Below are 10,611 nucleotides of genomic sequence, written 5' to 3' on the forward strand. Positions count from 1 at the left end.
ACCACAAAATGGCGTCGCTGCTTACCATTCATCACCTGAGATTAGCAGCCAACTTCACATATCTCAAGGCCGAATTCACTAGCGTCAATTAAAATTGAGTACACCTTAAAATATTACTGTCTTTGAAAGAATTTTTGTTTGTTATTGGCAAGAAAACGACTATCTTAAGTATCTCTTAACGTTAGCTGACGTTCTTTGATTCGACTGTTAGTTACTAAATAGACATTGTTATAAAATACGGATGAGAACTGAGGGCTGCGTGAATATTTGATTCGGGCCGCATGAGGATCGCGGGCCGCACTTTGACGAACATTGAATTAGACTGTTCCATTCAATACTTCCTCACTTTCACTAAGGATAGCAAAGCCATCAGCGAGTCTTAGCACTGATGTCCATTGTGCATTAATTTTAATGTATAGTCGAAACTGTCTTTTATTTCCGTCTTTGCTTCTAGTATGTACAAACTGAACAGTAGGGGCGAAAGACTGCATCCCTGTCTTCACCCTTTTTAATGCAAGTACTTTGTTCCTGGTGTTCCATTCTGATTGTTCTCTCTTGGTTCTTGACATACTGTATAATACCATCCTTTTCCTGTAAGTTTGTATCAATTTTTATGAGAATTCTGATCATCATGCCCCATTTTCATCGAACGCTTTTTGGAAGTCGACATATACTGTGAACTACATTAAATGTATTCGAAATGGATGTACGCGGACAGGTCGTAGACGCATGGTTGACGACGTATAGAAGTTTGGGTCTGGCTGTAAGTCGTACACGGATAGCCAAATGGTAAGGTGACAACTCGCGATTAGCGGGAAATCCAGCTTCCAATCCCGGTCCGGTACAAATTTACATAGTCGTCTTTCCATTCTACAGATGATGGTTGCCCTTAGTCGTTATTGCGAATTCATTTAGTGTATTTCATAACGGCTGCAGTCAGCGAAGTGCCTGTTCCTTTGGACATCGTTATCAGAATAACAGAGGCATTGCAATATCGTATATATTGTATCCTATGAACGTCTTTTTATGATTTTTCTTAAGTCATACTTCCATTATCAAGCGATTGTCAAAATAGCCTCTCTAATGTCTTTACGTTTCCTGAAATCAAATTAAAGTCGTGTAACAGATCTTCAGTTTTGTTTTCAGTGCACTATATATTAATCCTGTCATCATGTAGCCCAGAATTGCGTGGTTTCGCTAAATTGCATCCCTTGTGACAGGACTATCTTGCACTTATGTGTTTTTATCATGAATAAATTTGATTTAATCTCAGTTCAATTCAATGGTCTATGGTTTTCCACCTGCCCCTTTCATTAATATAGTCATTTACCCAGGTAATAGTATCCACAGCTGTAGGCGACGGCGGGCCGCGGTGGTCTTGCGGTTCTAGGCGCTGCAGTCCGGAACCGTGGGACTGCTACGTCGCAGGTTCGAATCCTGCCTCGGGCATGGATGTGTGTGATGTCCTTAGGTTAGTCAGGTTTAAGTAGTTCTAAGTTCTAGGGGACTGATGACCTAAGATGTTAAGTCCCATACGCTCAGAGCCATTTGAACCATTTTTTTTTTTGTAGGCGATGAAGGTTACACGATCCAGGAAGCAGAAGTATAGCAGGTCAGATTGTTTTTATCTTCTGATAGGGAAACAGAGACTTGCAGTACATCTTACTTCCTTCCGATAAACCTACAGCCCAAACGAAACGCCAGAATCTACAACGGTATTATCACTGTCTTCCTAACCTATTCCTATTTCTTGCTCTCTCACGCCACCTGACAGTTCATCCCCCCTCAATCCCCCTTCACAGAAGCCTTCAGTGTACTCTGTTCGCCCATCATCTCTCTGCTCTGGTTTAACAGTGAAATTCCTGTTGCACTCGTAATGTTGGCACCATTGCTTTTAATTTCTAACGACTGACTGATAGTGTTTCTGATGTAACACGGTCAGTGTGGGCGAGCTTCAGCCACAGGCTGTATTCGGCCTACCAAGCGGCCGCCCGATGAGTGCGATGTGGATGGCACCGCTGGACGGTTAAGCAGCTGGCGCGCTGCCCTCCACACAGGTCATTACCGGCTCAGCCGCGACATTTAAGGTGGGGTGAGTAAGCAGTCTGCGTCAACGATGCGGCCGCGTATCGCTCCGACTTTACGTCACGTCTTCTAGCCGGTTCCTCAGCCAACCATAGCAGGGACGCCGGCAGAGTGTTCAGAGTCGGCAGCTATAAAAATGCGTTCGCTTACGTGTCGCCTTTTTTGTGGTGTAAGAGAAGTGCTACTACTGTGTGGCCGGATTTCCTGGTTGAAAATATACAGGGTGTTTCAAAAATGACCGGTATATTTGAAACGGCGACAAAAACTAAACGAGCAGCGATAGAAATACACCGTTTGTTGCAATATGCTTGGGACAACAGTACATTTTCAGGCAGACAAACTTTCGAAATTACAGTAGTTACAATTTTCAACAACAGATGGCGCTGCAAGTGATGTGAAAGATATAGAAGACAACGCAGTCTGTGGGTGCGCCATTCTGTACGTCGTCTTTCTGCTGTAAGCGTGTGCTGTTCACAACGTGCAAGTGTGCTGTAGACAACATGGTTTATTCCTTAGAACAGAGTATTTTTCTCGTGTTGGAATTCCACCGCCTAGAACACAGTGTTGTTGCAACAAGACGAAGTTTTCAACGGAGGTTTAATGTAACCAAAGGACCGAAAAGCGATACAATAAAGGATCTGTTTGAAAAATTTCAACTGACTGGGAACGTGACGGATGAACGTGCTGGAAAGGTAGAGCGACCGCATACGGCAACCACAGAGGGCAACGCGCAGCTAGTGCAGCAGGTGATCCAACAGCGGCCTCGGGTTTCCGCTCGCCGTGTTGCAGCTGCGGTCCAAATGACGCCAACGTCCACGTATCGTCTCATACGCCAGAGTTTACACCTCTATCCATACAAAATTCAAACGCGGCAACCCCTCAGCGCCGCTACCATTGCTGCACGAGAGACATTCGCTAACGATATAGTGCACAGGATTGATGACGGCGATATGCACGTGGGCAGCATTTGGTTTACTGACGAAGCTTATTTTTACCTGGACGGCTTCGTCAATAAACAGAACTGGCGCATATGGGGAACCGAAAAGCCCCATGTTGCCGTCCCATCGTCCCTGCATCCTCAAAAAGTACTGGTCTGGGCCGCCATTTCTTCCAAAGGAATCATTGGCCCATTTTTCAGATCCGAAACGATTACTGCATCACGCTATCTGGACATTCTTCGTGAAATTGTGGCGGTACAAACTGCCTTAGACGACACTGCGAACACCTCGTGGTTTATGCAAGATGGTGCCCGGCCGCATCGCACGGCCGACGTCTTTAATTTCCTGAATGAATATTTCGATAATCGTGTGATTGCTTTGGGCTATCCGAAACATACAGGAGGCGGCGTGGATTGGCCTCCCTATTCGCCAGACATGAACCCCTGTGACTTCTTTCTGTGGGAACACTTGAAAGACCAGGTGTACCGCCAGAATCCAGAAACAATTGAACAGCTGAAGCAGTACATCTCATCTGCATGTGAAGCCATTCCGCTAGACACGTTGTCAAAGGTTTCGGGTAATTTCATTAAGAGACTACGCCATATTATTGCTACGCATGGTGGATATTTGGAAAATATCGTACTATAGAGTTTCCCAGACCGCAGCGCCATCTGTTGTTGAAAATTGTAACTACTGTAATTTCGAAAGTTTGTCTGCCTGAAAATGTACTGTTGTCCCAAGCATATTGCAACAAACGGTGTATTTCTATCGCTGCTCGTTTAGTTTTTATTGCCGTTTCAAATATACCGGTCATTTTTGAAACACCCTGTAAATGGGTATTGTTCTCTTTATTTACTCGTGAAAAAGGCAAAGGGTTCAAATGGTTCAAATGGCTCTGAGGTCATCAGTCCCCTAGAACTTAGAACTACGTAAACCTAACCTACGGACATCACACACTGCCATGGCTAAGGCAGGATTCGAATCTGCGACCGTAGCGGTCGCACGGTTCCAGACTGAAGCGCCTAGAATCGCTCGGCCAGGGGGAACGGGCTCTGGACCCATGAGCCCTTCTGTGTTGGTATTTTCTAGACGTTTTTGTAGGTTATTGATGAGCTTCGATCGTGGGCCGTGGCACCTGCATCCGATATCAGTGTAGTAGGGTAACAGATCCGAAGTCAGGTGGCAGGTGATCAGCTGGAAGTCTGTGACGCTGTCCACGAGCTTACGTGTTGTTTTCTTGACGGTGTGCTGGATGTGGGTCAGTGTCAAGTTCTCGATGAAGGTTCCTCCTCTGGACCCACCGAGGGGCTTTTAGAACGAGTCGAAGACAGCGATTTTGTAACACCTGTAGTTATTTAATGCTTGTGTTGCTTGTAGTGGCCCAGGAGAAGCAACCCTATAACGTGGAGGGTACGACCGTTGCTCGGCATAGTTCAAGTTTTGTGCTGACAGACATATGAACTTGCCAGGAGAGGGTACAAACAGCGTATCAGGCGCCACATATCAGCCTTTTTAGGGTCGATAGAGGAAAAGCGGAAAACCTAAATATCGATGACTAGACAGGGAATGCGATCCTTTATGTGTCCAGTGTTTTAACCGTTGCTCCAGTGTGCTCGGTTCGTTAAACGAGTACAGGGCGGTCAGAAAAATGTGAAACACATGTAAGGATATTGCAGGGTAGGCAGTGCTGAGAAATAACTATTCAGAAAAAATTCGATATGTTGCGCCGTTTTGGAGTTAACTAGTACTGAAGTGAGCCAATCAGGACGTAGCGCACGTAGATTCGAGCAGCCCGCCAGAAACGGTGTCGCTAAAAGTGTTCTTCGTTTGGTTTCCTAAAACCAAATAAGAGAGCGATACAAAAATTGGGCATGGAACTGTAGTAAGGATCCAGCCAGAGGAAAGGCTGAGCAGCCGCGTGCGCTGTCGTTTATGCTATGAGAACAACTGACGCTAATTGTATCTGCCTACTACCCTGATCGCCCGCTATACTCTTCGCAGGAGGGAGACTCGGGCGTGAACATCTGTATTGTTTTTATTAATGGAGAGCTCATCATGGCAATTTTTCCTTCACAGTCCACATTTCCTGAGGATATATATTATGTGTATTTAATACAGTCGTCTGCATTACTTTCTGCTGGTTCTTGTCGATGATCATTTCTCATGCTTTCGCCTTTAAGGGCGATTTCCCATTCGAAGAACCAGAATATGCTCTGAACCTCTATCGGTGTCGTCTATCCTCTTTTGCAAGGCCGTTGGAAGAACGAGAGTGGCTTCTTAAAACGAACGTTTTCAGTCGAAGATTATCATCCGAGGACTAATGACTGGGATCGAATCCAGGTGACGAATAGTCTTAGACGCTAACTCTAGGGCAGGGCACACATTGGTGAATGCTAAGAAGCCTGTAGTTCGGCAAATCTTGTGAGCTGTCGCGACTGCGGGAGCATGTACTGTTTGTAAAGCTTATGTAGATGATTTCGAGATACGAGACTTGGACTAGATTTAAATATATGCGAAAGAACACGGGGCGAGGCAATAAACCGTTCGAAAACCCATTAGGACAACCACAATTCCAGTGCCCTTGGTAATCATAAAAGTGAAACATAAAGTCCACCGAGAACTTGCCCAAGCCAGTTTTCAACAAACAGCAGCTTACAACTGGCCAAAAATAGTGTCTTGTACCACAGCAGTAACTAAATCAAACGCCACAAGAAACCTAAGATTGTCAGAAATGGTGAAGTAAAAACAGACATATATTTCCTATCAGAATCTTGGTTTATGTCCAAAATTCTAAACATGCCCAAAGAACTGGATCGAGCTCAATACATACGGTCTCCTGGGTACTGTGGCGTGGAGACATACCTAAGATTGCATACATCACACGGACTTTAAAATCAGAAGAAGAAGGCCTCGACCTAATCGACTTTATTTGAAGATGCGCTGTTGTGATGAGACACAAAACATCCAAAATCATAGAAAACATCATGGCCAGTCCGACAGCGGCCTTGTTCGATAATAATACAGACCAGATTCCCAAATGGCACCAGTGGATCACAAGGAGATCCCATTTACACTAAGTTCACGTGACAATAATCCACCTTCAATCCCAGAGAGAAGACTGTAAAACTATCAGCCACACACTTGATAAGGACAGACGCCTGCGACACGTCCTGTGAAGAAAATGGTTCAAATGGCTCTGAGCACTATGGGACTTAACATCTATGTCGAATCTGTCCCCTAGAACTTAGAACTGCGTAAACCTAACTAACCTAAGGACATCACACAACACCCAGTCATCACGAGGCAGAGAAAATCCCTGACCCCGCCGGGAATCGAACCCGGGAGCCCGGGCGTGGGAAGCGAGAACGCTACCGCACGACCACGACCTGCGGACCGTGCTGTGAACCAGGCACTCTGGAGCTCAGTATTCTGTGTCGGACGGTCCCAGACGTTTGGAGAACTAATAAACTAATACTTAGCTTCATAAACGGAACCACGACGAATCATTTCACCGCAACAACAATCACCGAACCAGACTTTAAGCCGTTTCCTGCCTCTAAGAGATTTGCCACTACATAAATAGTTGCCCAAAAATGAGCACTCCCTCTATCAGCTGCGACACAATGAGAAATTACAGTTTCTATGTTATCTATGGAACCCACGTGAGAGATAGAGAAAAATTCCAAAATATGAAGAAATTCGTGTGAACTTTTTAGGCCGGCCGCTGGTGGCCGAGCGGTTCTAGGCGCTTCAGTCTGGAACCGCGCGACCGCTACGGTCGCAGATTCGAATCCTGCCTCGGGCATGGATGTGTGTGATGTCCTTAGGTTAGTTAGATTTAAGTAGTTCTAAGTTCTAGGGGACTGATGACCTGAGATGTTAAGTCCCATAGTGCTCAGAGCCATTTGAACCATTTTTTGAACTTTTTAATCGTTGCATTTGACGCAGCCTTTAATAAAAACTGCGATAAGTATCGGGAACCAGCCCGGTAAATAAACTGTTTAAGAACAACCCGATGGGCCGCTATCAACATCAAGGGGCAGGAACAGCCGGAAGACGAGGAGTCCCTATAAACCAGTCGTAGAAAGCCTATGGTAACCCGCGCAGCTCATTCGCACATACACATAAAAAAAACTTTTGCATCACCTCGGTTCCCAGAGTTCCGGAACCTGTACAGAAAATTGGAACTGACATCAACATAATCATCATTTCCGCCCTTTTTATTATTCATGAAAACCACACATTGCATGTTGTACTACCATACAGCGAGACCTTCAGAGGTGGTGGTCAAGATTGCTGCACACACCGGTAACTCTAATACCAAGTAGCACGTCCTCTTCCATTGATGCATGGCTGTATTCGTCGAGGCATACTATCCACAAGTTCATCAAAGCACTGTTGATCGAGATTGTCCCACTCTTCAGTGGCGATCGGCGTAGATCCCTCAGAGTGGTTGGCGGGCCATGTCGTCCATAAACAACCCTTTTCAATTTATCCCACGCATGTTCAATAGGGTTCATGTCTGGAGAACATGTCGTTATCCCGAAGGAAGTCATTCACAAGATGCGCTCGATGGGGGCTCGAATTGTAGTCCTTGAAGACGAATGCCTTGCCAATATACTGCCGATATGGTTGCACTATCAGTAGGAGGATGGTATTCACGTATCGTACAACCGTTATGGCGCCTTCCATGACCACCAGTGGTGTACGTCGGCCCCACATATTACCACCCCAAAACAACAGGGAACCTCCATCTTGGTGCACTCGTTGGACAGTGTGTCTAAGGCGCTCAGACTGACCAGGTTGGTTCCAAACACGTCTCCGACGACAGTCTAGTTGAAGGCATATGAGACACTCGTCGGTGAAGAGAACGTGATGCCTATCCTGAGCGGTCCATTTGGCAAGTTGTTGGGCCCATCTGTAACGCGCTGCATGGCGTCGTGGTTGCAAAGATGGACCTCGTCATAGACGTCGAGAGTGAAGTTGCGCATCATGCAGCCTGTTGCGCACACTTTGAGTCGTAAAACGACATCATGTGGCTGCACGAAAATCATTATTCAACAAGGTGCCGTAGCTGTCAGGGTTCCTCCGAGTCATAATCCGTAGGTAGCTGTCATCCACTGCAGTAGTAGCCCTTGGGTGGCCTGAGCGAGGCATGTCATCGACAGTTCCTGTCTCTCTGTATCTCCTCCATGTCCGAACAACATCGCTTTGGTCATTTCGAGACGCCTGGACATTTCCCTTGTTAAGAGCCCTTCCTCGCACAAAGTAACATGCGGACGCGATCGAACTGCGGTATTGACCATCTAGGCATGGTTGAACTACATGAGCCGTGTACTTCCGCTCTGGTGGAATGACTGGAACTGATCGGGTTTTGCACCCCCTCCGTCTAATAGGCGCTGCTCATGCATGCTTGTTTACATCTTTGGGCGGCTTTAGTGACATCTCTGAACAGTCAAAGGGACTGTGTCTGTGATACAATATCCACAGTCAACGTCTATCTTCAGGAGTTCTGGGAACCGGTGTGATGCAAAACATTTTTTGATGTGTGTATTTACTTAGAGTTTCGGGATGCCTCGTCACGTGACGCGGCAGCAGCGCTCCTAGCCCAAATATAACGTCCGTGACTTTAATGCTCAAGGGGTAATTTACTGATATGAATAGCACTCCTATTTCAATACACCACGAGAACAAATTATGCCTCAAAACACGCGTTTTCGAGACTACATTCATTTTATACTTATCCCATCTTCAGATGTTTACATTCATTTACGTGTCGTGAACACTGTTTCTTTATTTGCGACGCTTTACAACAGCTGTCCTAAAAACTTGCTTCGCAGAATTCTGCAACGTCGTTAGCAAACAAACAATGATCACGACGCGTAAATAAATGTAAGATGGGGTGCCAGGCGTCTTGAAATGTCATCATGGAAACAACTACGCCTATAAAAGCCACTGGTTGTAGCTGATTCATTATAAATCACCTTCAGCTTCAATATCTGCAGTGTTCTAACATCTCCACACCACACAAGAATTATTTACTAGCGCTCATTGCCTATTGGTACTACTGAGAATATTTTGGATGGTATCAATACTGTTCGTCAGTATTCTAGTATTGACAATACGAAAATATTTTTCCCCAGATGGTCAATAGACTGACCTACTGAGAATCATATTGAACGTGTGAGAGCCCGTCAACTTCCATGTGACATTTCTCCATAGCAGGTCACCGGCACTATTCGTATTTTGATAGCACTGCACGATATGGTTGGTTCAAATGGCTCTGAGCACTATGAGACTTAACATCTGAGGTCATCTGTCCCCTAGAACTTAGAACTACTTAAACCTAACCAACCTAAGGACATCACGAACCTGCGACCGTAGCACGAAATGGCCGAAACTGCACAGTATTAATGTGACGTGATGCCAGCCCCCTCTAACGCAAATGTTCAAATGTGTGTCAAATCTTGTGGGCCTTAACTGCTAAGGTCAATAGTCCCTAAGCTTACACACTACTTAACCTAAATTATCCTAAGGACAAATACACACACCCATGTCCGAGGGAGGACTCGAACCTCCGCCGGGACCAGCCGCACAGTCTAACGCAAAGGTCCGAAGGTATAGCACCAGCGATGTCAGTGTTTGTGGATAATATATTTTAACGTAGCGCAAAGCTTTCCGACATGCCATCGCATTAAAGTATACATAGAAACTCACAAAATCAAACACAAGAATCTAGGACAGCAAAATGTCTCCCTTACACGAATTTCTTTCGCGATCTGAGTTGAAACAAAACGCTGGCCGGATCCAGTGATCTACACGTAGTCGGCTTCCCGGTAACACCTAGACGTAATGATCTGTATCAAGTGTCGTATCATTTACGATTTACATTGATGAGTTAACTATGCCAGTTCGTAAAAAGATAAAAGTTTATTGTGCCTGTGCTGTGGGAAAAGAAAGAAAAAAAAGGATCGGCCGCTGACCTGGTGGAGGCTAATATGCTGTTGCAGCGAGACGTGATTGCTGATTGTGGTCACCAGTTCCGAATTTTGTGGATCAGCTCAACCATTTTGACACAGGTACATCGCTTTCTTTTGACGAGGACTCACGGTACAGGGCTCGTAGCGTTCCGGCAGTACATCAGCAACGGCCGAGGCATTTCGCCAGAGCAGCAGCGGTAGCAGGTTGTTCGTGAGCGGCGGATGGCGCTTTAATGGCACCTGCACTCGAAATCGTAACGGCAGGAAAGGGATTGCGGGAGTCGGCGGCTTGCGGAGCGCGCTTGAGCAAGCGGCCTGGGAGAGACGCCGCCTGGCGCAACCGCCGAGGAAAGACAAGGCGAGGACTCTCCCACCTGCCGCCGCAGATACCATCGCCGCGCCGCGCCGCCGGCTTCGGAAACACGAAATTCGGTAGTGCGGAGAATGCCTCGCCCGTATCTCGAACGGCCGTCTCACCCGGCACGCTAAAGAGCAAACGTTTGTCTAGCCCCAGAATATCATTCTCCGTGACGCCTGCCGATTCAGAGCAGCTGATAGGCCTCGGAGAAACAACGTGCGATGTCGTGCCAAGCTCGTCGGGGACACTG

This window comes from Schistocerca serialis, chromosome 4 (genome assembly GCF_023864345.2).
Source record: "Schistocerca serialis cubense isolate TAMUIC-IGC-003099 chromosome 4, iqSchSeri2.2, whole genome shotgun sequence".
NCBI lineage: Eukaryota > Metazoa > Arthropoda > Insecta > Orthoptera > Acrididae > Schistocerca > Schistocerca serialis.